We start from the raw sequence: 27,992 nt of genomic DNA on the forward strand, positions 1-27,992 counted from the left end.
TATGGATACGTGTTAGGGGGCGTGTGCGTGGCAGGGCGCAGCTTATCGTTACGGTAGGCCTCACGGTTCAGGCTGCGGGTGAGGCTTAGGTTTCAGGGTCAGGGCTGGAGCCAGGGTTAGGTTTAGTCACCCGGTTAGGCCTATGTTGCAGATTGGGGTACGGATACATGTTAGGGGGCGTGTGCGTTGCAGGGCGTGGCTTATCGTTAGGGAAGGCCTCAGGGTTATGGCTGCGGGTGAGGCTTAGGGTTCGGGGTCAGGGTTGGAGATAGAGTTAGGTTTAGTCTCCCGGTGATGGCCTAGGGTCGAGATTGGTGTACGGTTACGTGTTTGGGGGTGTGTGCGTTGCAGGGCGCGTCTTATCGTTAGGGTAGACCTCAGGCTTCTGGCTGCGGGTGATGCTTAGGGTTCAGTGGCTCGGTTGGAGCTAGGGTTAGGGTTAGGCTCCCGGTGAGGCCTAGGGTCGAGATTGGGTTACGGATACGTGTTTGGGGGCGTGTGCGTTGCAGGGCGCGGCTGATCGTTAGGGTAGGCCTCAGGGTTCAGTCTGCGGGTGTGGCTTAGGGCTCAGGGTCAGAGTTGGAGCTAGGGTTAGGGTTTGGCTCCCGGTGAGGCCTAGGGTCGAGATTGTGGTACGGATACGTGTTCACGTGCGTGTGCGTTGCAGGGCGCAGCTTATCGTTCGGGTAGGCCTCAGGGCTCAAGCTGAGGGTGAGGCTTAGGGATCAGGGTCAGGGATGGAGCTAGGGTTAGGGTTAGGCTCCCGGTGAGGCCTAGGGTCGAGATTGTGGTACGGATATGTGTTAGGGGGCGTTTTCCTTGCAGGGCGTGGCTTATCGTTAGGGTAGTCCTCAGGTTTCAAGCTGCAGGTGAGGCTTAGGGTTCATGGTCACAGATGGAGCTAGGGTTAGGTTTAGTCTCCCGGTTAGGCCTAGGGTCGAGATTCGGTTTCGGATTCGTGTTATGCGGCGTGTGCGTTGCAGGGCGTGGCTTATTATTAGGGTTGGCCTCCTTAGGGTTGAGGCTGCGGGTGAGGCTTAGGGTTCAGGGTCAGGATTTTAGCTAGGGTTAGGGTTAGGCTCCCAGTGAGGTTTAGGGTCGAGATTGGTGTACGGATTCGTGTTCGGGGGCGTGTGCGTTGCAGGACGTGGATTATCGTTAGGGTAGGCCTCAGGGTTTAAAGTGCGGATTAGGCTTAGGGTTTAGGGCCAGGGTTGGAGCTAGGATTCGGGTTCGGCTCCCGGTGAGGCCTAGGGTCCCTATTGGGGTACGGATACATGTTCGGGGGCGTGTGCATTGCAGGGCACGGCTGATCATTAGGATAAGCCTCAGGGTTCAGGCTGTGGGTGAACCTTAGGGTTCAGTGTAACGGTTGGACTTAGGGTTAGGGTTAGGCTTCCGGTGAGGCCTAGGTTCGATATTGGGGTACAGATACGTGTTAGGGGACGTGTGCGTTGCCCAGCGCGGCTTATCGTTAGGGTAGGCCTCAGGGTTCAGGCTGCAGGTGAGGTTTAGTGTTCAGGGTCAGGGATGGAGCTAGGGTTATGGTTAGGCTCCCGATGAGGCCTAGGGTCGAGTTTGGGGTACGGATACGTGTTAAGGGGCATGTGCGTGGCAGGGCGTGGCTAATCGTTAGGGTTGGCCTCCTCAGGGTTGAGGCTGCGGGAGAGGCTTAGTGTTCAGTGTCAGAGTTTTAGCTAGGGTTAGAGTTAGGCTCCCGGTGAGTCCTAGGGTCGAGATTGGGGTCCGGATACGTGTTCGGGGGCATGTGCGTTGCAGGGCGTGGCTTATCGTTAGGGTAGGCCTCAGGGTTCAGCCTGCGGGTGAGGCTTAGTGTTCAGGGTAAGGGTTGGACTTAGGGTTAGGATTAGGCTCTCAGTGAGTCCCAGGGTGGCGATTGGGGTACGGATATGTGTTAGGGGGCGATTTCGTTGCACGGCGCGGCTGATCGTTAGGGTAGGCTTCAGGGTTGAGGCTGTGGGTGAGGCTTAGATTTCAGTGTCAGAGTTGGAACTAGGGTTATGGTAAGGCTACCCGTGAGGCATACGGTAGAGATTGTGTTACGGATACGTTTTAGGGGGCATGTGCGTTGCAGGGCACGGCTGATCATTAGGGTAGGACTCAGGGTTCAGTCTGCGGGTGTGGCTTAGGGCTCAGGGTCAGAGTTGGAGCTAGGGTTAGGGTTTGGCTCCCGGTGAGGCCTAGGGTCGAGATTGTGGTACGGATACGTGTTCGGGGGCGTGTGCGTTGCAGGGCGCAGCTTATCATTAGGGTAGGCCTCAGGATTAAGGCTGCAGGAGAGGCTTAGTGTTCAGGGTCGAGATGGAGCTAGGGTTAGGGTTAGGCTTCCGTTGAGGCCTAGGGTCGCGATTGGGGTACGGATATGTGTTAGGGTGCGTTTTCGTTGCAGGGCGCGGCTTATCATTAGGGTAGGCCTCAGGGTTCAGGCTGCGGGAGAGGTTAGTGTTCAGGGTCGGGATGGAGCTAGGGTTAGGGTTAGGCTTCCGGTGAGGCCTAGGGTCACGATTGGGGTACGGATATGTGTTAGGGTGCGTTTTCGTTGCAGGGCGCGGCTTATCATTAGGGTAGTCCTCAGGGTTCAGGCTGCGGGTGAGGCTTAGGGTTCAGGGTCTGGATGGAGCTAGGGTTAGGGATAGGCTCCCGGTGAGGCCTAGGGTCGTGATTGGGGTACGGATACATGTTCGGGGGCATGTGCGTTGCAGGGCGTGGCTTATCGTTAGGGTTGGCCTCCTCAGGGTTGAGGCTACGGGTGAGGCTTAGGGTTCAGGGTCAGGGTTTCAGCTAGGGTTGGGTTAGGCTCCCAGTGAGGTTTAGGGTCGAGATTGGGGTACGGATACGTGTTAGGCAGCGTGTGCGTTTCAGGACGTGGATTATCGTTAGGCTAGGCCTCAGGGTTAAGGCTGCGGGTGAGGCTTAGGGTTCAGGGCCAGGGTTGGAGCTAGGGTTAGGGTTAGGACCCCGGTGGTGCCTAGGATCGCTATTGGGGTACGGATACGTGTTAGGGGGCGTGTGCGTTGCAGGGTGTGGCTTATTTTTAGGGTAGTCCTCAGGGTTCAGGCTGTGGGTGTGGCTTAGTCTTCAGGGTCAGGGTTGTAGCTAGGGTTAGGTTTGGTCTCCCGGTGAGGTCTAGGGTGGAGATTGGGGTAGGGATACGTGTTCGGGGGCGTGTGCGTTGCGGGGCGTGTGCGTTGCAGGGCGTGGCTTATCGTTAGGCTAGGCCTCAGGGTTCAGCCTGCGGGTGAGCCTTAGTGTTCAGAGTCAGGGTTGGAGCTAGGGTTAGGTTTAGGCTCTCGCTGAGGGTAAGGCTTGGTTTTAGGTTTAGGATTACGGTCCCAGTTAGTCCCAGGGTCCCGATTGGGGTACGGATATGTGTTAGGGGGCATTTTCATTGCAGGGCGCGGCTTATCGTTATGGTAGGCCTCAGGGTTCAGGCTGCATGTGAGGCTTAGGGTTCAGAGTCAGGGTTGGAGCTAGGGTTAGGTTTAGGCTCTCGCTGAGGCCTACCGTCGAGATTGGGGTACGGATACGTGTTAGGGGGCGTGTGCGTTCCAGGGAGCGGCTTATCGTAAGGGTAGGCCTCAGGGTTCATCCTGCAGGTGAGTCTTAGTGTTCAGCCTCTGGTTTGGAGCAAGGGTTAGGTTTTGTCACCCGGTGAGGCCTAAGGTGGAGATTGGGGTACGGATACATGTTAGGGGGCGTGTGCATTGCAGGTCGCGACTTATCATTACGGTAGGCCTCAGGGCTCAGGCTGCGGGTGAGACTTAAGGTTCATGGTCAGGGTTGGAGGTAGAGTTAGGTTTAGTCTCCCGGTGAGGGCCTAGGGTCGAGATTGGGGTACGGTTACGTGCTTGGGGGCGTGTGTGTTGCAGGGCGCGTCTTATCGTTAGGGTAGGCCTCAGAGTTCAGTCTTCGGGTGAGCCTTAGGTTTCAGGGTCATTGTTGGAGGTAGGTTAAGGTTAGGCTCCCGATGAGGCCTAGGTTCGTGATTGGCGTACGGATACGTGTTTGGTGTCCTGTGCGTTGCACGTCGCGGCTTATCGTTAGGGTAGGCCTCAGGTTTCAGGCTGCGGGTGAGGCTTAGGGTTCAGGGTCAGGGATGGAGCTAAGGTTAGGGTTACGCTCCCGGTGAGGCCTAGGGTCGAGATTGTGGTACGGACATGTGTTAGGGGGCGTTTTTGTTGCAGGGCGCGGCTTATACTTAGGGTAGGCCTCGGGGTTCAGGCTCTGGGTGAGGTTTAGGTTTCAGGGTCAGGGTTGGAGCTAGGGATAGAGTTATGCTCTCGCTGAGGCCTAGGGTCAAGATTGGGGTATGGATACGTGTTAGGGGGCGTGTGCGTGGCAGGGCGCAGCTTATCGTTACGGTAGGCCTCACGGTTCAGGCTGCGGGTGAGGCTTAGGTTTCAGGGTCAGGGCTGGAGCCAGGGTTAGGTTTAATCTCCCGGTTAGGCCTATGTTGCAGATTGGGGTACGGATACATGTTAGGGGGCGTGTGCGTTGCAGGGCGTGGCTTATCGTTAGGGTAGGCCTCAGGGTTCAGGCTGCGGGTGAGGCTTAGGGTTCGGAGTCAGGGTTGGAGGTAGAGTTAGGTTTAGTCTCCCGGTGAGGGCCTAGGGTCGAGATTGGGGTACGGTTACGTGTTTGGGGGCGTGTGCGTTGCAGGGCGCGGCTGATCGTTAGGGTAGGCCTCAGGTTTCAAGCTGCGGGTGTGGCTTAGGGCTCAGGGTCAGAGTTGGAGCTAGGGTTAGGGTTTGGCTCCCGGTGAGGCCTAGGGTCGAGATTGTGGTACGGATACGTGTTCGCGGGCGTGTGCGTTGCAGGGCGCAGCTTATTGTTCGGGTAGGCCTCACGGCTCAGGCTGAGGGTGAGGCTTAGGGTTCAGGGTCAGGGATGGAGCTAGGGTTAGGGTTAGGCTCCCGGTGAGGCCTAGGGTCGAGATTGTGGTACGGATATGTGTTAGTGGGCGTTTTCATTGCAGGGCGTGGCTTATCGTTAGGGTAGGCCTCAGGTTTCAAGCTGCGGGTGAGGCTTAGGGTTCATGGTCACAGATGGAGCTAGGGTTAGGTTTAGTCTCCCGGTTAGGCCTAGGGTCGAGATTCGGTTTCGGATTCGTGTTATGCGGCGTGTGCGTTGCAGGGCGTGGCTTATTATTAGGGTTGGCCTCCTTGGGGTTGAGGCTGCGGGTGAGGCTTAGGGATCAGGGTCAGGATTTTAGCTAGGGTTAGGGTTAGGCTCCCAGTGAGGTTTAGGGTCGAGATTGGTGTACGGATTCGTGTTCGGGGGCGTGTGCGTTGCAGGACGTGGATTATCGTTAGGGTAGGCCTCAGGGTTTAAAGTGCGGATTAGGCTTAGGGTTTAGGGCCAGGGTTGGAGCTAGGATTCGGGTTCGGCTCCTGGTGAGGCCTAGGGTCCCTATTGGGGTACGGATACATGTTCGGGGGCGTGTGCATTGCAGGGCACGGCTGATCATTAGGATAAGCCTCAGGGTTCAGGCTGTGGGTGAACCTTAGGGTTCAGTGTAACGGTTGGAATTAGGGTTAGGGTTAGGCTTCCGGTGAGGCCTAGGTTCGATATTGGGGTACAGATATGTGTTAGGGGACGTGTGCGTTGCCCAGCGCGGCTTATCGTTAGGGTAGGCCTCAGGGTTCAGGCTGCAGGTGAGGTTTAGTGTTCAGGGTCAGGGATGGAGCTAGGGTTATGGTTAGGCTCCCGATGAGGCCTAGGGTCGAGTTTGGGGTACGGATACGTGTTAAGGGGCATGTGCGTGGCAGGGCGTGGCTAATCGTTAGGGTTGGCCTCCTCAGGGTTGAGGCTGCGGGAGAGGCTTAGTGTTCAGTGTCAGAGGTTTAGCTAGGGTTAGAGTTAGGCTCCCGGTGAGTCCTAGGGTCGAGATTGGGGTCCGGATACGTGTTCGGGGGCATGTGCGTTGCAGGGCGTGGCTTATCGTTAGGGTAGGCCTCAGGGTTCAACCTGCGGGTGAGGCTTAGTGTTCAGGGTAAGGGTTGGACTTAGGGTTAGGATTAGGCTCTCAGTGAGTCCCAGGGTGGCGATTGGGGTACGGATATGTGTTAGGGGGCGATTTCGTTGCACGGCGCGGCTGATCGTTAGGGTAGGCTTCAGGGTTGAGGCTGTGGGTGAGGCTTAGATTTCAGTGTCAGAGTTGGAACTAGGGTTATGGTAAGGCTACCCGTGAGGCATACGGTAGAGATTGTGTTACGGATACGTTTTAGGGGGCATGTGCGTTGCAGGGCACGGCTGATCATTAGGGTAGGACTCAGGGTTCAGTCTGCGGGTGTGGCTTAGGGCTCAGGGTCAGAGTTGGAGCTAGGGTTAGGGTTTGGCTCCCGGTGAGGCCTAGGGTCGAGATTGTGGTACGGATACGTGTTCGGGGGCGTGTGCGTTGCAGGGCGCAGCTTATCATTAGGGTAGGCCTCAGGATTAAGGCTGCAGGAGAGGCTTAGTGTTCAGGGTCGAGATGGAGCTAGGGTTAGGGTTAGGCTTCCGTTGAGGCCTAGGGTCGCGATTGGGGTACGGATATGTGTTAGGGTGCGTTTTCGTTGCAGGGCGCGGCTTATCATTAGGGTAGTCCTCAGGGTTCAGGCTGCGGGTGAGGCTTAGGGTTCAGGGTCTGGATGGAGCTAGGGTTAGAGATAGGCTCCCGGTGAGGCCTAGGGTCGTGATTGGGGTACGGATACATGTTCGGGGGCATGTGCGTTGCAGGGCGTGGCTTATCGTTAGGGTTGGCCTCCTCAGGGTTGAGGCTACGGGTGAGGCTTAGGGTTCAGGGTCAGGGTTTCAGCTAGGGTTGGGTTAGGCTCCCAGTGAGGTTTAGGGTCGAGATTGGGGTACGGATACGTGTTAGGCAGCGTGTGCGTTTCAGGACGTGGATTATCGTTAGGCTAGGCCTCAGGGTTAAGGCTGCGGGTGAGGCTTAGGGTTCAGGGCCAGGGTTGGAGCTAGGGTTAGGGTTAGGACCCCGGTGGTGCCTAGGATCGCTATTGGGGTACGGATACGTGTTAGGGGGCGTGTGCGTTGCAGGGTGTGGCTTATTTTTAGTGTAGTCCTCAGGGTTCAGGCTGTGGGTGTGGCTTAGTCTTCAGGGTCAGGGTTGTAGCTAGGGTTAGGTTAGGTCTCCCGGTGAGGTCTAGGGTGGAGATTGGGGTAGGGATACGTGTTCGGGGGCGTGTGCGTTGCGGGGCGTGTGCGTTGCAGGGCGTGGCTTATCGTTAGGCTAGGCCTCAGGGTTCAGCCTGTGGGTGAGGCTTAGTGTTCATGGTAAGGGTTGGTTTTAGGTTTAGGATTAGGGTCCCAGTTAGTCCCAGGGTCCCGATTGGGGTACGGATATGTGTTAGGGGGCGTTTTCATTGCAGGGCGCGGCTTATCGTTATGGTAGGCCTCAGGGTTCAGGCTGCATGTGAGGCTTAGGGTTCAGAGTCAGGGTTGGAGCTAGGGTTAGGTTTAGGCTTTCGCTGAGGCCTACGGTCGAGATTGGGGTACGGATATGTGTTAGGGGGCGTGTGCATTCCAGGGAGCGGCTTATCGTTAGGGTAGCACTCAGGGTTCATCCTGCAGGTGAGTCTTAATGTTCAGCCTCTGGTTTGGAGCAAGGGTTAGGTTTAGTCGCCCGGTGTGGCCTAAGGTGGAGATTGGGGTACGGATACATGTTAGGGGGCGTGTGCATTGCAGGTCGCGACTTATCATTACGGTAGGCCTCAGGGTTCAGGCTGCGGGTGAGACTTAAGGTTCATGGTCAGGGTTGGAGGTAGAGTTAGGTTTAGTCTCCCGGTGAGGGCCTAGGGTCGAGATTGGGGTACGGTTATGTGTTTGGGGGCGTGTGTGTTGCAGGGCGCGTCTTATCGTTAGGGTAGGCCTCAGAGTTCAGTCTTCGGGTGAGCCTTAGGTTTCAGGGTCATTGTTGGAGGTAGGTTAAGGTTAGGCTCCCGATGAGGCCTAGGTTCGTGATTGGCGTACGGATACGTGTTTGGTGTCCTGGGCGTTGCACGTCGCGGCTTATCGTTAGGGTAGGCCTCAGGTTTCAGGCTGCGGGTGAGGCTTAGGGTTCAGGGTCAGGGATGGAGCTAAGGTTAGGGTTACGCTCCTGGTGAGGCCTAGGGTCAAGATTGTGGTACGGACATGTGTTAGGGGGGCGTTTTTGTTGCAGGGCTCGGCTTATACTTAGGGTAGGCCTCGGGGTTCAGGCTCTGGGTGAGGTTTAGGTTTCAGGGTCAGGGTTGGAGCTAGGGATAGGGTTATGCTCTCGCTGAGGCCTAGGGTCAAGATTGGGGTATGGATACGTGTTAGGGGGCGTGTGCGTGGCAGGGCGCAGCTTATCGTTACGGTAGGCCTCACGGTTCAGGCTGCGGGTGAGGCTTAGGTTTCAGGGTCAGGGCTGGAGCCAGGGTTAGGTTTAGTCTCCCGGTTAGGCCTATGTTGCAGATTGGGGTACGGATACATGTTAGGGGGCGTGTGCGTTGCAGGGCGTGGCTTATCGTTAGGGAAGGCCTCAGGGTTAAGGCTGCGGGTGAGGCTTAGGGTTCGGGGTCAGGGTTGGAGGTAGAGTTAGGTTTAGTCTCCCGGTGAGGGCCTAGGGTCGAGATTGGGGTACGGTTACGTGTTTGGGGGCGTGTGCGTTGCAGGGCGCGTCTTATCGTTAGGGTAGACCTCAGGGTTCAGGCTGAGGGTGAGGCTTAGGGTTCAGGGTCAGGGATGGAGCTAGGGTTAGGGTTTGGCTCCCGGTGAGGCCTAGGGTCGAGATTGTGGTACGGATACGTGTTCGCGGGCGTGTGCGTTGCAGGGTGCAGCTTATCGTTCGGGTAGGCCTCAGGGCTCAGGCTGAGGGTGAGGCTTAGGGTTCAGGGTCAGGGATGGAGCTAGGGTTAGGGTTAGGCTCCCGGTGAGGCCTAGGGTCGAGATTGTGTTACGGATATGTGTTAGGGGGCGTTTTCATTGCAGGGCGTGGCTTATCGTTAGGGTAGGCCTCAGGTTTCAAGCTGCGGGTGAGGCTTAGGGTTCATGGTCACAGATGGAGCTAGGGTTAGGTTTAGTCTCCCGGTTAGGCCTAGGGTCGAGATTCGGTTTCGGATTCGTGTTATGCGGCGTGTGCGTTGCAGGGCGTGGCTTATTATTAGGGTTGGCCTCCTTAGGGTTGAGGATGCGGGTGAGGCTTAGGGTTCAGTGTCAGGATTTTAGCTAGGGTTAGGGTTACGCTCCCAGTGAGATTTAGGTTCGAGATTGGTGTACGGATTCGTGTTCGGGGGCGTGTGCGTTGCAGGACGTGGATTATCGTTAGGGTAGGCCTCAGGGTTTAAAGTGCGGATTAGGCTTAGGGTTTAGGGCCAGGGTTGGAGCTAGGATTCGGGTTCGGCTCCCGGTGAGGCCTAGGGTCCCTATTGGGGTACGGATACATGTTCAGGGGTGTCTGCATTGCAGGGCACGGCTGATCATTAGGATAAGCCTCAGGGTTCAGGCTGCGGGTGAACCTTAGGGTTCAGTGTAACGGTTGGACTTAGGGTTAGGGTTAGGCTTCCGGTGAGGCCTAGGTTCGATATTGGGGTACGGATACGTGTTAGGGGGCGTGTGCGTTGCCCAGCGCGGCTTATCGTTAGGGTAGGCCTCAGGGTTCAGGCTGCAGGTGAGGTTTAGTGTTCAGGGTCAGGGATGGAGCTAGGGTTAGGGTTAGGCTCCCGATGAGGCCTAGGGTCGAGATTGGGGTACGGATACGTGTTAAGGGGCATGTGCGTGGCAGGGCGTGGCTAATCGTTAGGGTTGGCCTCCTCAGGGTTGAGGCTGCGGGAGAGGCTTAGGGTTCAGTGTCAGGGTTTTAGCTAGGGTTAGAGTTAGGCTCCCGGTGAGTCCTACGGTCGAGATTGGGGTCCGGATACGTGTTCGGGGGCATGTGCGTTGCAGGGCGTGGCTTATCGTTAGGGTAGGCCTCAGGGTTCAGCCTGCGGGTGAGGCTTAGTGTTCAGGGTAAGGGTTGGACTTAGGGTTAGGATTAGGCTCTCAGTGAGTCCCAGGGTGGCGATTGGGGTACGGATATGTGTTAGGGGGCGATTTCGTTGCACGGCGCGGCTGATCGTTAGGGTAGGCCTCAGGGTTGAGGCTGTGGGTGAGGCTTAGATTTCAGTGTCAGAGTTGGAGCTAGGGTTATGGTAAGGCTACCCGTGAGGCATACGGTAGAGATTGTGTTACGGATACGTTTTAGGGGGCATGTGCGTTGCAGGGCACGGCTGATCGTTAGGGTAGGCCTCAGGGTTCAGTCTGCGGGTGTGGCTTAGGGCTCAGGGTCACAGTTGGAGCTAGGGTTAGGGTTTGGCTCCCGGTGAGGCCTAGGGTCGAGATTGTGGTACGGATACGTGTTCGGGGGCGTGTGCGTTGCAGGGCGCAGCTTATCATTAGGGTAGGCCTCAGGGTTCAGGCTGCGGGAGAGGCTTAGGGTTCAGGGTCGGGATGGAGCTAGGGTTAGGGATAGGCTCCCGGTGAGGCCTAGGGTCGCGATTGGGGTACGGATATGTGTTAGGGTGCGTTTTCGTTGCAGGGCGCGGCTTATCATTAGGGTAGTCCTCAGGGTTCAGGCTGCGGGTGAGGCTTAGGGTTCAGGGTCTGGATGGAGCTAGGGTTAGGGATAGGCTCCCGGTGAGGCCTAGGGTCGTGATTGGGGTACGGATACATGTTCGGGGGCATGTGCGTTGCAGGGCGTGGCTTATCGTTAGGGTTGGCCTCCTCAGGGTTGAGGCTACGGGTGAGGCTTAGGGTTCAGGGTCAGGGTTTCAGCTAGGGTTGGGTTAGGCTCCCAGTGAGGTTTAGGGTCGAGATTGGGGTACGGATACGTGTTAGGCAGCGTGTGCGTTTCAGGACGTGGATTATCGTTAGGCTAGGCCTCAGGGTTAAGGCTGCGGGTGAGGCTTAGGGTTCAGGGCCAGGGTTGGAGCTAGGGTTAGGGTTAGGACCCCGGTGGTGCCTAGGATCGCTATTGGGGTACGGATACGTGTTAGGGGGCGTGTGCGTTGCAGGGTGTGGCTTATTTTTAGGGTAGTCCTCAGGGTTCAGGCTGTGGGTGTGGCTTAGTCTTCAGGGTCAGGGTTGTAGCTAGGGTTAGGTTTGGTCTCCCGGTGAGGTCTAGGGTGGAGATTGGGGTAGGGATACGTGTTCGGGGGCGTGTGCGTTGCGGGGCGTGTGCGTTGCAGGGCGTGGCTTATCGTTAGGCTAGGCCTCAGGGTTCAGCCTGCGGGTGAGCCTTAGTGTTCAGAGTCAGGGTTGGAGCTAGGGTTAGGTTTAGGCTCTCGCTGAGGGTAAGGCTTGGTTTTAGGTTTAGGATTAGGGTCCCAGTTAGTCCCAGGGTCCCGATTGGGGTACGGATATGTGTTAGGGGGCATTTTCATTGCAGGGCGCGGCTTATCGTTATGGTAGGCCTCAGGGTTCAGGCTGCATGTGAGGCTTAGGGTTCAGAGTCAGGGTTGGAGCTAGGGTTAGGTTTAGGCTCTCGCTGAGGCCTACCGTCGAGATTGGGGTACGGATACGTGTTAGGGGGCGTGTGCGTTCCAGGGAGCGGCTTATCGTAAGGGTAGGCCTCAGGGTTCATCCTGCAGGTGAGTCTTAGTGTTCAGCCTCTGGTTTGGAGCAAGGGTTAGGTTTTGTCACCCGGTGAGGCCTAAGGTGGAGATTGGGGTACGGATACATGTTAGGGGGCGTGTGCATTGCAGGTCGCGACTTATCATTACGGTAGGCCTCAGGGCTCAGGCTGCGGGTGAGACTTAAGGTTCATGGTCAGGGTTGGAGGTAGAGTTAGGTTTAGTCTCCCGGTGAGGGCCTAGGGTCGAGATTGGGGTACGGTTACGTGCTTGGGGGCGTGTGTGTTGCAGGGCGCGTCTTATCGTTAGGGTAGGCCTCAGAGTTCAGTCTTCGGGTGAGCCTTAGGTTTCAGGGTCATTGTTGGAGGTAGGTTAAGGTTAGGCTCCCGATGAGGCCTAGGTTCGTGATTGGCGTACGGATACGTGTTTGGTGTCCTGTGCGTTGCACGTCGCGGCTTATCGTTAGGGTAGGCCTCAGGTTTCAGGCTGCGGGTGAGGCTTAGGGTTCAGGGTCAGGGATGGAGCTAAGGTTAGGGTTACGCTCCCGGTGAGGCCTAGGGTCGAGATTGTGGTACGGACATGTGTTAGGGGGCGTTTTTGTTGCAGGGCGCGGCTTATACTTAGGGTAGGCCTCGGGGTTCAGGCTCTGGGTGAGGTTTAGGTTTCAGGGTCAGGGTTGGAGCTAGGGATAGAGTTATGCTCTCGCTGAGGCCTAGGGTCAAGATTGGGGTATGGATACGTGTTAGGGGGCGTGTGCGTGGCAGGGCGCAGCTTATCGTTACGGTAGGCCTCACGGTTCAGGCTGCGGGTGAGGCTTAGGTTTCAGGGTCAGGGCTGGAGCCAGGGTTAGGTTTAATCTCCCGGTTAGGCCTATGTTGCAGATTGGGGTACGGATACATGTTAGGGGGCGTGTGCGTTGCAGGGCGTGGCTTATCGTTAGGGTAGGCCTCAGGGTTCAGGCTGCGGGTGAGGCTTAGGGTTCGGGGTCAGGGTTGGAGGTAGAGTTAGGTTTAGTCTCCCGGTGAGGGCCTAGGGTCGAGATTGGGGTACGGTTACGTGTTTGGGGGCGTGTGCGTTGCAGGGCGCGGCTGATCGTTAGGGTAGGCCTCAGGGTTCAGTCTGCGGGTGTGGCTTAGGGCTCAGGGTCAGGGATGGAGCTAGGGTTAGGGTTAGGCTCCCGGTGAGGCCTAGGGTCGAGATTGTGGTACGGATACGTGTTTGGGGGCGTGTGCGTTGCAGGGCGCGGCTGATCGTTAGGGTAGGCCTCAGGTTTCAAGCTGCGGGTGTGGCTTTGGGCTCAGGGTCAGAGTTGGAGCTAGGGTTAGGGTTTGGCTCCCGGTGAGGCCTAGGGTCGAGATTGTGGTACGGATACGTGTTCGCGGGCGTGTGCGTTGCAGGGCGCAGCTTATTGTTCGGGTAGGCCTCACGGCTCAGGCTGAGGGTGAGGCTTAGGGTTCAGGGTCAGGGATGGAGCTAGGGTTAGGGTTAGGCTCCCGGTGAGGCCTAGGGTCGAGATTGTGGTACGGATATGTGTTAGTGGGCGTTTTCATTGCAGGGCGTGGCTTATCGTTAGGGTAGGCCTCAGGTTTCAAGCTGCGGGTGAGGCTTAGGGTTCATGGTCACAGATGGAGCTAGGGTTAGGTTTAGTCTCCCGGTTAGGCCTAGGGTCGAGATTCGGTTTCGGATTCGTGTTATGCGGCGTGTGCGTTGCAGGGCGTGGCTTATTATTAGGGTTGGCCTCCTTAGGGTTGAGGCTGCGGGTGAGGCTTAGGGATCAGGGTCAGGATTTTAGCTAGGGTTAGGGTTATGCTCCCAGTGAGGTTTAGGGTCGAGATTGGTGTACGGATTCGTGTTCGGGGGCGTGTGCGTTGCAGGACGTGGATTATCGTTAGGGTAGGCCTCAGGGTTTAAAGTGCGGATTAGGCTTAGGGTTTAGGGCCAGGGTTGGAGCTAGGATTCGGGTTCGGCTCCTGGTGAGGCCTAGGGTCCCTATTGGGGTACGGATACATGTTCGGGGGCGTCTGCATTGCAGGGCACGGCTGATCATTAGGATAAGCCTCAGGGTTCAGGCTGCGGGTGAACCTTAGGGTTCAGTGTAACGGTTGGACTTAGGGTTAGGGTTAGGCTTCCGGTGAGGCCTAGGTTCGATATTGGGGTACGGATACGTGTTAGGGGGCGTGTGCGTTGCCCAGCGCGGCTTATCGTTAGGGTAGGCCTCAGGGTTCAGGCTGCAGTTGAGGTTTAGTGTTCAGGGTCAGGGATGGAGCTAGGGTTATGGTTAGGCTCCCGATGAGGCCTAGGGTCGAGATTGGGGTACGGATACGTGTTAAGGGGCATGTGCGTGGCAGGGCGTGGCTAATCGTTAGGGTTGGCCTCCTCAGGGTTGAGGCTGCGGGAGAGGCTTAGGGTTCAGTGTCAGGGTTTTAGCTAGGGTTAGAGTTAGGCTCCCGGTGAGTCCTAGGGTCGAGATTGGGGTCCGGATACGTGTTCGGGGGCATGTGCGTTGCAGGGCGTGGCTTATCGTTAGGGTAGGCCTCAGGGTTCAGCCTGCGGGTGAGGCTTAGTGTTCAGGGTAAGGGTTGGACTTAGGGTTAGGATTAGGCTCTCAGTGAGTCCCAGGGTGGCGATTGGGGTACGGATATGTGTTAGGGGGCGATTTCATTGCACGGCGCGGCTGATCGTTAGGGTAGGCCTCAGGGTTGAGGCTGTGGGTGAGGCTTAGATTTCAGTGTCAGAGTTGGAGCTAGGGTTATGGTAAGGCTACCCGTGAGGCATACGGTAGAGATTGTGTTACGGATACGTTTTAGGGGGCATGTGCGTTGCAGGGCACGGCTGATCGTTAGGGTAGGCCTCAGGGTTCAGTCTGCGCGTGTGGCTTAGGGCTCAGGGTCAGAGTTGGAGCTACGGTTAGGGTTTGGCTCCCGGTGAGGCCTAGGGTCGAGATTGTGGTACGGATACGTGTTCGGGGGCGTGTGCGTTGCAGGGCGCAGCTTATCATTAGGGTAGGCCTCAGGGTTAAGGCTGCGGGAGAGGCTTAGTGTTCAGGGTCGGGATGGAGCTAGGGTTAGGGTTTGGCTTCCGGTGAGGCCTAGGGTCGCGATTGGGGTACGGATATGTGTTAGGGTGCGTTTTCGTTGCAGGGCGCGGCTTATCATTAGGGTAGTCCTCAGGGTTCAGGCTGCGGGTGAGGCTTAGGGTTCAGGGTCTGGATGGAGCTAGGGTTAGGGATAGGCTCCCGGTGAGGCCTAGGGTCGTGATTGGGGTACGGATACATGTTCGGGGGCATGTGCGTTGCAGGGCGTGGATTATCGTTAGGGTTGGCCTCCTCAGGGTTGAGGCTACGGGTGAGGCTTAGGGTTCAGGGTCAGGGTTTCAGCTAGGGTTGGGTTAGGCTCCCAGTGAGGTTTAGGGTCGAGATTGGGGTACGGATACGTGTTAGGCAGCGTGTGCGTTTCAGGACGTGGATTATCGTTAGGCTAGGCCTCAGGGTTAAGGCTGCGGGTGAGGCTTAGGGTTCAGGGCCAGGGTTGGAGCTAGGGTTAGGGTTAGGACCCCGGTGGTGCCTAGGATCGCTATTGGGGTACGTATACGTGTTAGGGGGCGTGTGCGTTGCAGGGTGTGGCTTATTTTTAGGGTAGTCCTCAGGGTTCAGGCTGTGGGTGTGGCTTAGTCTTCAGGGTCAGGGTTGTAGCTAGGGTTAGGTTAGGTCTCCCGGTGAGGTCTAGGGTGGAGATTGGGGTAGGGATACGTGTTCGGGAGCGTGTGCGTTGCGGGGCGTGTGCGTTGCAGGGCGTGGCTTATCGTTAGGCTAGGCCTCAGGGTTCAGCCTGCGGGTGAGGCTTAGTGTTCATGGTAAGGGTTGGTTTTAGGTTTAGGATTAGGGTCCCAGTTAGTCCCAGGGTCCCGATTGGGGTACGGATATGTGTTAGGGGGCGTTTTCATTGCAGGGCGCGGCTTATCGTTATGGTAGGCCTCAGGGTTCAGGCTGCATGTGAGGCTTAGGGTTCAGAGTCAGGGTTGGAGCTAGGGTTAGGTTTAGGCTCTCGCTGAGGCCTACGGACGAGATTGGGGTACGGATACGTGTTAGGGGGCGTGTGCATTCCAAGGAGCGGCTTATTGTTACGGTAGGCCTCAGGGTTCATCCTGCAGGTGAGTCTTAGTGGTCAGCCTCTGGTTTGGAGCAAGGGTTAGGTTTAGTCGCCCGGTGAGGCCTAAGGTGGAGATTGGGGTACGGTTACGTGTTTGGGGGCGTGTGTGTTGCAGGGCGCGTCTTATCGTTAGGGTAGGCCTCAGAGTTCAGTCTTCGGGTGAGCCTTAGGTTTCAGGGTCATTGTTGGAGGTAGGTTAAGGTTAGGCTCCCGATGAGGCCTAGGTTCGTGATTGGCGTACGGATACGTGTTTGGTGTCCTGTGCGTTGCACGTCGCGGCTTATCGTTAGGGTAGGCCTCAGGTTTCAGGCTGCGGGTGAGGCTTAGGGTTCAGGGTCAGGGATGGAGCTAAGGTTAGGGTTACGCTCCCGGTGAGGCCTAGGGTCGAGATTGTGGTACGGACATGTGTTAGGGGGCGTTTTTGTTGCAGGGCGCGGCTTATACTTAGGGTAGGCCTCGGGGTTCAGGCTCTGGGTGAGGTTTAGGTTTCAGGGTCAGGGTTGGAGCTAGGGATAGGGTTATGCTCTCGCTGAGGCCTAGGGTCAAGATTGGGGTATGGATACGTGTTAGGGGGCGTGTGCGTGGCAGGGCGCAGCTTATCGTTACGGTAGGCCTCACGGTTCAGGCAGCGGGTGAGGCTTAGGTTTCAGGGTCAGGGCTGGAGCCAGGGTTAGGTTTAATCTCCCGGTTAGGCCTATGTTGCAGATTGGGGTACGGATACATGTTAGGGGGTGTGTGCGTTGCAGGGCGTGGCTTATCGTTAGGGTAGGCCTCAGGGTTCAGGCTGCGGGTGAGGCTTAGGGTTCAGTGTCAGGGATGGAGCTAAGGTTAGGGTTACGCTCCCGGTGAGGCCTAGGGTCGAGATTGTGGTACGGACATGTGTTAGGGGGCGTTTTTGTTGCAGGGCGCGGCTTATACTTACGGTAGGCCTCGGGGTTCAGGCTCTGGGTGAGGTTTAGGTTTCAGGGTCAGGGTTGGAGCTAGGGATAGAGTTATGCTCTCGCTGAGGCCTAGGGTCAAGATTGGGGTATGGATACGTGTTAGGGGGCGTGTGCGTGGCAGGGCGCAGCTTATCGTTACGGTAGGCCTCACGGTTCAGGCTGCGGGTGAGGCTTAGGTTTCAGGGTCAGGGCTGGAGCCAGGGTTAGGTTTAATCTCCCGGTTAGGCCTATGTTGCAGATTGGGGTACGGATACATGTTAGGGGGCGTGTGCGTTGCAGGGCGTGGCTTATCGTTAGGGTAGGCCTCAGGGTTCAGGCTGCGGGTGAGGCTTAGGGTTCGGGGTCAGGGTTGGAGGTAGAGTTAGGTTTAGTCTCCCGGTGAGGGCCTAGGGTCGAGATTGGGGTACGGTTACGTGTTTGGGGGCGTGTGCGTTGCAGGGCGCGGCTGATCGTTAGGGTAGGCCTCAGGGTTCAGTCTGCGGGTGTGGCTTAGGGCTCAAGGTCAGGGATGGAGCTAGGGTTAGGGTTAGGCTCCCGGTGAGGCCTAGGGTCGAGATTGTGGTACGGATACGTGTTTGGGGGCGTGTGCGTTGCAGGGCGCGGCTGATCGTTAGGGTAGGCCTCAGGTTTCAAGCTGCGGGTGTGGCTTAGGGCTCAGGGTCAGAGTTGGAGCTAGGGTTAGGGTTTGGCTCCCGGTGAGGCCTAGGGTCGAGATTGTGGTACGGATACGTGTTCGCGGGCGTGTGCGTTGCAGGGCGCAGCTTATTGTTCGGGTAGGCCTCACGGCTCAGGCTGAGGGTGAGGCTTAGGGTTCAGGGTCAGGGATGGAGCTAGGGTTAGGGTTAGGCTCCCGGTGAGGCCTAGGGTCGAGATTGTGGTACGGATATGTGTTAGTGGGCGTTTTCATTGCAGGGCGTGGCTTATCGTTAGGGTAGGCCTCAGGTTTCAAGCTGCGGGTGAGGCTTAGGGTTCATGGTCACAGATGGAGCTAGGGTTAGGTTTAGTCTCCCGGTTAGGCCTAGGGTCGAGATTCGGTTTCGGATTCGTGTTATGCGGCGTGTGCGTTGCAGGGCGTGGCTTATTATTAGGGTTGGCCTCCTTAGGGTTGAGGCTGCGGGTGAGGCTTAGGGATCAGGGTCAGGATTTTAGCTAGGGTTAGGGTTATGCTCCCAGTGAGGTTTAGGGTCGAGATTGGTGTACGGATTCGTGTTCGGGGGCGTGTGCGTTGCAGGACGTGGATTATCGTTAGGGTAGGCCTCAGGGTTTAAAGTGCGGATTAGGCTTAGGGTTTAGGGCCAGGGTTGGAGCTAGGATTCGGGTTCGGCTCCTGGTGAGGCCTAGGGTCCCTATTGGGGTACGGATACATGTTCGGGGGCGTCTGCATTGCAGGGCACGGCTGATCATTAGGATAAGCCTCAGGGTTCAGGCTGCGGGTGAACCTTAGGGTTCAGTGTAACGGTTGGACTTAGGGTTAGGGTTAGGCTTCCGGTGAGGCCTAGGTTCGATATTGGGGTACGGATACGTGTTAGGGGGCGTGTGCGTTGCCCAGCGCGGCTTATCGTTAGGGTAGGCCTCAGGGTTCAGGCTGCAGTTGAGGTTTAGTGTTCAGGGTCAGGGATGGAGCTAGGGTTATGGTTAGGCTCCCGATGAGGCCTAGGGTCGAGATTGGGGTACGGATACGTGTTAAGGGGCATGTGCGTGGCAGGGCGTGGCTAATCGTTAGGGTTGGCCTCCTCAGGGTTGAGGCTGCGGGAGAGGCTTAGGGTTCAGTGTCAGGGTTTTAGCTAGGGTTAGAGTTAGGCTCCCGGTGAGTCCTAGGGTCGAGATTGGGGTCCGGATACGTGTTCGGGGGCATGTGCGTTGCAGGGCGTGGCTTATCGTTAGGGTAGGCCTCAGGGTTCAGCCTGCGGGTGAGGCTTAGTGTTCAGGGTAAGGGTTGGACTTAGGGTTAGGATTAGGCTCTCAGTGAGTCCCAGGGTGGCGATTGGGGTACGGATATGTGTTAGGGGGCGATTTCATTGCACGGCGCGGCTGATCGTTAGGGTAGGCCTCAGGGTTGAGGCTGTGGGTGAGGCTTAGATTTCAGTGTCAGAGTTGGAGCTAGGGTTATGGTAAGGCTACCCGTGAGGCATACGGTAGAGATTGTGTTACGGATACGTTTTAGGGGGCATGTGCGTTGCAGGGCACGGCTGATCGTTAGGGTAGGCCTCAGGGTTCAGTCTGCGCGTGTGGCTTAGGGCTCAGGGTCAGAGTTGGAGCTACGGTTAGGGTTTGGCTCCCGGTGAGGCCTAGGGTCGAGATTGTGGTACGGATACGTGTTCGGGGGCGTGTGCGTTGCAGGGCGCAGCTTATCATTAGGGTAGGCCTCAGGGTTAAGGCTGCGGGAGAGGCTTAGTGTTCAGGGTCGGGATGGAGCTAGGGTTAGGGTTTGGCTTCCGGTGAGGCCTAGGGTCGCGATTGGGGTACGGATATGTGTTAGGGTGCGTTTTCGTTGCAGGGCGCGGCTTATCATTAGGGTAGTCCTCAGGGTTCAGGCTGCGGGTGAGGCTTAGGGTTCAGGGTCTGGATGGAGCTAGGGTTAGGGATAGGCTCCCGGTGAGGCCTAGGGTCGTGATTGGGGTACGGATACATGTTCGGGGGCATGTGCGTTGCAGGGCGTGGATTATCGTTAGGGTTGGCCTCCTCAGGGTTGAGGCTACGGGTGAGGCTTAGGGTTCAGGGTCAGGGTTTCAGCTAGGGTTGGGTTAGGCTCCCAGTGAGGTTTAGGGTCGAGATTGGGGTACGGATACGTGTTAGGCAGCGTGTGCGTTTCAGGACGTGGATTATCGTTAGGCTAGGCCTCAGGGTTAAGGCTGCGGGTGAGGCTTAGGGTTCAGGGCCAGGGTTGGAGCTAGGGTTAGGGTTAGGACCCCGGTGGTGCCTAGGATCGCTATTGGGGTACGTATACGTGTTAGGGGGCGTGTGCGTTGCAGGGTGTGGCTTATTTTTAGGGTAGTCCTCAGGGTTCAGGCTGTGGGTGTGGCTTAGTCTTCAGGGTCAGGGTTGTAGCTAGGGTTAGGTTAGGTCTCCCGGTGAGGTCTAGGGTGGAGATTGGGGTAGGGATACGTGTTCGGGAGCGTGTGCGTTGCGGGGCGTGTGCGTTGCAGGGCGTGGCTTATCGTTAGGCTAGGCCTCAGGGTTCAGCCTGCGGGTGAGGCTTAGTGTTCATGGTAAGGGTTGGTTTTAGGTTTAGGATTAGGGTCCCAGTTAGTCCCAGGGTCCCGATTGGGGTACGGATATGTGTTAGGGGGCGTTTTCATTGCAGGGCGCGGCTTATCGTTATGGTAGGCCTCAGGGTTCAGGCTGCATGTGAGGCTTAGGGTTCAGAGTCAGGGTTGGAGCTAGGGTTAGGTTTAGGCTCTCGCTGAGGCCTACGGACGAGATTGGGGTACGGATACGTGTTAGGGGGCGTGTGCATTCCAAGGAGCGGCTTATTGTTACGGTAGGCCTCAGGGTTCATCCTGCAGGTGAGTCTTAGTGGTCAGCCTCTGGTTTGGAGCAAGGGTTAGGTTTAGTCGCCCGGTGAGGCCTAAGGTGGAGATTGGGGTACGGTTACGTGTTTGGGGGCGTGTGTGTTGCAGGGCGCGTCTTATCGTTAGGGTAGGCCTCAGAGTTCAGTCTTCGGGTGAGCCTTAGGTTTCAGGGTCATTGTTGGAGGTAGGTTAAGGTTAGGCTCCCGATGAGGCCTAGGTTCGTGATTGGCGTACGGATACGTGTTTGGTGTCCTGTGCGTTGCACGTCGCGGCTTATCGTTAGGGTAGGCCTCAGGTTTCAGGCTGCGGGTGAGGCTTAGGGTTCAGGGTCAGGGATGGAGCTAAGGTTAGGGTTACGCTCCCGGTGAGGCCTAGGGTCGAGATTGTGGTACGGACATGTGTTAGGGGGCGTTTTTGTTGCAGGGCGCGGCTTATACTTAGGGTAGGCCTCGGGGTTCAGGCTCTGGGTGAGGTTTAGGTTTCAGGGTCAGGGTTGGAGCTAGGGATAGGGTTATGCTCTCGCTGAGGCCTAGGGTCAAGATTGGGGTATGGATACGTGTTAGGGGGCGTGTGCGTGGCAGGGCGCAGCTTATCGTTACGGTAGGCCTCACGGTTCAGGCTGCGGGTGAGGCTTAGGTTTCAGGGTCAGGGCTGGAGCCAGGGTTAGGTTTAATCTCCCGGTTAGGCCTATGTTGCAGATTGGGGTACGGATACATGTTAGGGGGTGTGTGCGTTGCAGGGCGTGGCTTATCGTTAGGGTAGGCCTCAGGGTTCAGGCTGCGGGTGAGGCTTAGGGTTCGGGGTCAGGGTTGGAGGTAGAGTTAGGTTTAGTCTCCCGGTGAGGGCCTAGGGTCGAGATTGGGGTACGGTTACGTGTTTGGGGGCGTGTGCGTTGCAGGGCGCGGCTGATCGTTAGGGTAGGCCTCAGGGTTCAGTCTGCGGGTGTGGCTTAGGGCTCAGGGTCAGGGATGGAGCTAGGGTTAGGGTTAGGCTCCCGGTGAGGCCTAGGGTCGAGATTGTGGTACGGATACGTGTTTGGGGGCGTGTGCGTTGCAGGGCGCGGCTGATCGTTAGGGTAGGCCTCAGGTTTCAAGCTGCGGGTGTGGCTTAGGGCTCAGGGTCAGAGTTGGAGCTAGGGTTAGGGTTTGACTCCCGGTGAGGCCTAGGGTCGAGATTGTGGTACGGATACGTGTTCGCGGGCGTGTGCGTTTCAGGGCGCAGCTTATCGTTCGGGTAGGCCTCAGGGCTCAGGCTGAGGGTGAGGCTTAGGGTTCAGGGTCAGGGATGGAGCTAGGGTTAGGGTTAGGCTCCCGGTGAGGCCTAGGGTCGAGATTGTGGTACGGATATGTGTTAGTGGGCGTTTTCATTGCAGGGCGTGGCTTATCGTTAGGGTAGGCCTCAGGTTTCAAGCTGCGTGTGAGGCTTAGGGTTCATGGTAACAGATGGAGCTAGGGTTAGGTTTAGTCTCCCGGTTAGGCCTAGGGTCGAGATTCGGTTTCGGATTCGTGTTATGCGGCGTGTGCGTTGCAGGGCGTGGCTTATTATTAGGGTTGGCCTCCTTGGGGTTGAGGCTGCGGGTGAGGCTTAGGGATCAGGGTCAGGATTTTAGCTAGGGTTAGGGTTAGGCACCCAGTGAGGTTTAGGGTCGAGATTGGTGTACGGATTCGTGTTCGGGGGCGTGTGCGTTGCAGGACGTGGATTATCGTTAGGGTAGGCCTCAGGGTTTAAAGTGCGGATTAGGCTTAGGGTTTAGGGCCAGGGTTGGAGCTAGGATTCGGGTTCGGCTCCCGGTGAGGCCTAGGGTCCCTATTGGGGTACGGATACATGTTCGGGGGCGTCTGCATTGCAGGGCACGGCTGATCATTAGGATAAGCCTCAGGGTTCAGGCTGCGGGTGAACCTTAGGGTTCAGTGTAACGGTTGGACTTAGGGTTAGGGTTAGGCTTCCGGTGAGGCCTAGGTTCGATATTGGGGTACGGATACGTGTTAGGGGGCGTGTGCTTTGCCCAGCGCGGCTTATCGTTAGGGTAGGCCTCAGGGTTCAGGCTGCAGGTGAGGTTTAGTGTTCAGGGTCAGGGATGGAGCTAGGGTTATGGTTAGGCTCCCGATGAGGCCTAGGGTCGAGATTGGGGTACGGATACGTGTTAAGGGGCATGTGCGTGGCAGGGCGTGGCTAATCGTTAGGGTTGGCCTCCTCAGGGTTGAGGCTGCGGGAGAGGCTTAGGGTTCAGTGTCAGGGTTTTAGCTAGGGTTAGAGTTAGGCTCCCGGTGAGTCCTAGGGTTGAGATTGGGGTCCGGATACGTGTTCGGGGGCATGTGCGTTGCAGGGCGTGGCTTATCGTTAGGGTAGGCCTCAGGGTTCAGCCTGCGGGTGAGGCTTAGTGTTCAGGCTAAGGGTTGGACTTAGGGTTAGGATTAGGCTCTCAGTGAGTCCCAGGGTGGCGATTGGGGTACGGATATGTGTTAGGGGGCGATTTCATTGCACGGCGCGGCTGATCGTTAGGGTAGGCCTCAGGGTTGAGGCTGTGGGTGAGGCTTAGATTTCAGTGTCAGAGTTGGAGCTAGGGTTATGGTAAGGCTACCCGTGAGGCATACGGTAGAGATTGTGTTACGGATACGTTTTAGGGGGCATGTGCGTTGCAGGGCACGGCTGATCGTTAGGGTAGGCCTCAGGGTTCAGTCTGCGGGTGTGGCTTAGGGCTCAGGGTCAGAGTTGGAGCTAGGGTTAGGGTTTGGCTCCTGGTGAGGCCTAGGGTCGAGATTGTGGTACAGATACGTGTTCGGGGGCGTGTGCGTTGCAGGGCGCAGCTTATCATTAGGGTAGGCCTCAGGGTTAAGGCTGCGGGAGAGGCTTAGTGTTCAGGGTCGGGATGGAGCTAGGGTTAGGGTTAGGCTTCCGGTGAGGCCTAGGGTCGCGATTGGGGTACGGATATGTGTTAGGGTGCGTTTTCGTTGCAGGGCGCGGCTTATCATTAGGGTAGTCCTCAGGGTTCAGGCTGCGGGTGAGGCTTATGGTTCAGGGTCTGGATGGAGCTAGGGTTAGGGATAGGCTCCCGGTGAGGCCTAGGGTCGTGATTGGGGTACGGATACATGTTCGGGGGCATGTGCGTTGCAGGGCGTGGCTTATCGTTAGGCTTGGCCTCCTCAGGGTTGAGGCTACGGGTGAGGCTTAGGGTTCAGGGTCAGGGTTTCAGCTAGGGTTGGGTTAGGCTCCCAGTGAGGTTTAGGGTCGAGATTGGGGTACGGATACGTGTTAGGCAGCGTGTGCGTTTCAGGACGTGGATTATCGTTAGGCTAGGCCTCAGGGTTAAGGCTGCGGGTGAGGCTTAGGGTTCAGGGCCAGGGTTGGAGCTAGGGTTACGGTTAGGACTCCGGTGGTGCCTAGGATCGCTATTGGGGTACGTATACGTGTTAGGGGGCGTGTGCGTTGCAGGGTGTGGCTTATTTTTAGGGTAGTCCTCAGGGTTCAGGCTGTGGGTGTGGCTTAGTCTTCAGGGTCAGGGTTGTAGCTAGGGTTAGGTTAGGTCTCCCGGTGAGGTCTAGGGTGGAGATTGGGGTAGGGATACGTGTTCGGGAGCGTATGCGTTGCGGGGCGTGTGCGTTGCAGGGCGTGGCTTATCGTTAGGCTAGGCCTCAGGGTTCAGCCTGCGGGTGAGGCTTAGTGTTCATGGTAAGGGTTGGTTTTAGGTTTAGGATTAGGGTCCCAGTTAGTCCCAGGGTCCCGATTGGGGTACGGATATGTGTTAGGGGGCGTTTTCATTGCAGGGCGTGGCTTATCGTTATGGTAGGCCTCAGGGTTCAGGCTGCATGTGAGGCTTAGGGTTCAGAGTCAGGGTTGGAGCTAGGGTTAGGTTTAGGCTCTCGCTGAGGCCTACGGACGAGATTGGGGTACGGATACGTGTTAGGGGGCGTGTGCATTCCAAGGAGCGGCTTATTGTTACGGTAGGCCTCAGGGTTCATCCTGCAGGTGAGTCTTAGTGGTCAGCCTCTGGTTTGGAGCAAGGGTTAGGTTTAGTCGCCCGGTGAGGCCTAAGGTGGAGATTGGGGTACGGTTACGTGTTTGGGGGCGTGTGTGTTGCAGGGCGCGTCTTATCGTTAGGGTAGGCCTCAGGGTTCAGTCTTCGGGTGAGCCTTAGGTTTCAGGGTCATTGTTGTAGGTAGGTTAAGGTTAGGCTCCCGATGAGGCCTAGGTTCGTGATTGGCGTACGGATACGTGTTTGGTGTCCTGTGCGTTGCACGTCGCGGCTTATCGTTAGGGTAGGCCTCAGGTTTCAGGCTGCGGGTGAGGCTTAGGGTTCAGGGTCAGGGATGGAGCTAAGGTTAGGGTTACGCTCCCGGTGAGGCCTAGGGTCGAGATTGTGGTACGGACATGTGTTAGGGGGCGTTTTTGTTGCAGGGCGCGGCTTATACTTAGGGTAGGCCTCGGGGTTCAGGCTCTGGGTGAGGTTTAGGTTTCAGGGTCAGGGTTGGAGCTAGGGATAGGGTTATGCTCTCGCTGAGGCCTAGGGTCAAGATTGGGGTATGGATACGTGTTAGGGGGCGTGTGCGTGGCAGGGCGCAGCTTATTGTTACGGTAGGCCTCACGGTTCAGGCTGCGGGTGAGGCTTAGGTTTCAGGGTCAGGGCTGGAGCCAGGGTTAGGTTTAATCTCCCGGTTAGGCCTATGTTGCAGATTGGGGTACGGATACATGTTTGGGGGCGTGTGCGTTGCAGGGCGTGGCTTATCGTTAGGGTAGGCCTCAGGGTTCAGGCTGCGGGTGAGGCTTAGGGTTCGGGGTCAGGGTTGGAGGTAGAGTTAGGTTTAGTCTCCCGGTGAGGGCCTAGGGTCGAGATTGGGGTACGGTTACGTGTTTGGGGGCGTGTGCGTTGCAGGGCGCGTCTTATCGTCAGGGTAGACCTCAGGGTTCTGGCTGCGGGTGATGCTTAGGGTTCAGTGGCAGGGTTGGAGCTAGGGTTAGGGTTAGGCTCCCGGTGAGGCCTAGGGTCGAGATTGGGTTACGGATACTTGTTTGGGGGCGTGTGCGTTGCAGGGCGCGGCTGATCGTTAGGGTAGGCCGCAGGGTTCAGTCTGCGGGTGTGGCTTAGGGCTCAGGGTCAGAGTTGGAGCTAGGGTTAGGGTTTGGCTCCCGGTGAGGCCTAGGGTCGAGATTGTGGTACGGATACGTGTTCGCAGGCGTGTGCGTTGCAGGGCGCAGCTTATTGTTCGGGTAGGCCTCAGGGCTCAGGCTGAGGGTGAGGCTTAGTGTTCAGGGTCAGGGATGGAGCTAGGGTTAGGGTTAGGCTCCCGGTGAGGCCTAGGGTCGAGATTGTGGTACGGATATGTGTTAGGGGGCGTTTTCATTGCAGGGCGTGTCTTATCGTTAGGGTAGGCCTCAGGTTTCAAGCTGCGGGTGAGGCTTAGGGTTCATGGTCACAGATGGAGCTAGGGTTAGGTTTAGTCTCCCGGTTAGGCCTAGGGTCGAGATTCGGTTTCGGATTCGTGTTATGCGGCGTGTGCGTTGCAGGGCGTGGCTTATTATTAGGGTTGGCCTCCTTAGGGTTGAGGCTGCGGGTGAGGCTTAGGGATCAGGGTCAGGATTTTAGCTAGGGTTAGGGTTATGCTCCCAGTGAGGTTTAGGGTCGAGATTGGTGTACGGATTCGTGTTCGGGGGCGTGTGCGTTGCAGGACGTGGATTATCGTTAGGGTAGGCCTCAGGGTTTAAAGTGCGGATTAGGCTTAGGGTTTAGGGCCAGGGTTGGAGCTAGGATTCGGGTTCGGCTCCCGGTGAGGCCTAGGGTCCCTATTGGGGTACGGATACATGTTCGGGGGCGTCTGCATTGCAGGGCACGGCTGATCATTAGGATAAGCCTCAGGGTTCAGGCTGCGGGTGAACCTTAGGGTTCAGTGTAACGGTTGGACTTAGGGTTAGGGTTAGGCTTCCGGTGAGGCCTAGGTTCGATATTGGGGTACGGATACGTGTTAGGGGGCGTGTGCTTTGCCCAGCGCGGCTTATCGTTAGGGTAGGCCTCAGGGTTCAGGCTGCAGGTGAGGTTTAGTGTTCAGGGTCAGGGATGGAGCTAGGGTTATGGTTAGGCTCCCGATGAGGCCTAGGGTCGAGATTGGGGTACGGATACGTGTTAAGGGGCATGTGCGTGGCAGGGCGTGGCTAATCGTTAGGGTTGGCCTCCTCAGGGTTGAGGCTGCGGGAGAGGCTTAGGGTTCAGTGTCAGGGTTTTAGCTAGGGTTAGAGTTAGGCTCCCGGTGAGTCCTAGGGTTGAGATTGGGGTCCGGATACGTGTTCGGGGGCATGTGCGTTGCAGGGCGTGGCTTATCGTTAGGGTAGGCCTCAGGGTTCAGCCTGCGGGTGAGGCTTAGTGTTCAGGCTAAGGGTTGGACTTAGGGTTAGGATTAGGCTCTCAGTGAGTCCCAGGGTGGCGATTGGGGTACGGATATGTGTTAGGGGGCGATTTCATTGCACGGCGCGGCTGATCGTTAGGGTAGGCCTCAGGGTTGAGGCTGTGGGTGAGGCTTAGATTTCAGTGTCAGAGTTGGAGCTAGGGTTATGGTAAGGCTACCCGTGAGGCATACGGTAGAGATTGTGTTACGGATACGTTTTAGGGGGCATGTGCGTTGCAGGGCACGGCTGATCGTTAGGGTAGGCCTCAGGGTTCAGTCTGCGGGTGTGGCTTAGGGCTCAGGGTCAGAGTTGGAGCTAGGGTTAGGGTTTGGCTCCTGGTGAGGCCTAAGGTCGAGATTGTGGTACAGATACGTGTTCGGGGGCGTGTGCGTTGCAGGGCGCAGCTTATCATTAGGGTAGGCCTCAGGGTTAAGGCTGCGGGAGAGGCTTAGTGTTCAGGGTCGGGATGGAGCTAGGGTTAGGGTTAGGCTTCCGGTGAGGCCTAGGGTCGCGATTGGGGTACGGATATGTGTTAGGGTGCGTTTTCGTTGCAGGGCGCGGCTTATCATTAGGGTAGTCCTCAGGGTTCAGGCTGCGGGTGAGGCTTATGGTTCAGGGTCTGGATGGAGCTAGGGTTAGGGATAGGCTCCCGGTGAGGCCTAGGGTCGTGATTGGGGTACGGATACATGTTCGGGGGCATGTGCGTTGCAGGGCGTGGCTTATCGTTAGGCTTGGCCTCCTCAGGGTTGAGGCTACGGGTGAGGCTTAGGGTTCAGGGTCAGGGTTTCAGCTAGGGTTGGGTTAGGCTCCCAGTGAGGTTTAGGGTCGAGATTGGGGTACGGATACGTGTTAGGCAGCGTGTGCGTTTCAGGACGTGGATTATCGTTAGGCTAGGCCTCAGGGTTAAGGCTGCGGGTGAGGCTTAGGGTTCAGGGCCAGGGTTGGAGCTAGGGTTACGGTTAGGACTCCGGTGGTGCCTAGGATCGCTATTGGGGTACGTATACGTGTTAGGGGGCGTGTGCGTTGCAGGGTGTGGCTTATTTTTAGGGTAGTCCTCAGGGTTCAGGCTGTGGGTGTGGCTTAGTCTTCAGGGTCAGGGTTGTAGCTAGGGTTAGGTTAGGTCTCCCGGTGAGGTCTAGGGTGGAGATTGGGGTAGGGATACGTGTTCGGGAGCGTATGCGTTGCGGGGCGTGTGCGTTGCAGGGCGTGGCTTATCGTTAGGCTAGGCCTCAGGGTTCAGCCTGCGGGTGAGGCTTAGTGTTCATGGTAAGGGTTGGTTTTAGGTTTAGGATTAGGGTCCCAGTTAGTCCCAGGGTCCCGATTGGGGTACGGATATGTGTTAGGGGGCGTTTTCATTGCAGGGCGTGGCTTATCGTTATGGTAGGCCTCAGGGTTCAGGCTGCATGTGAGGCTTAGGGTTCAGAGTCA

The sequence above is a fragment of the Kogia breviceps genome, chromosome 7, assembly GCF_026419965.1.
Source record: "Kogia breviceps isolate mKogBre1 chromosome 7, mKogBre1 haplotype 1, whole genome shotgun sequence".
Classification (NCBI taxonomy): domain Eukaryota; kingdom Metazoa; phylum Chordata; class Mammalia; order Artiodactyla; family Physeteridae; genus Kogia; species Kogia breviceps.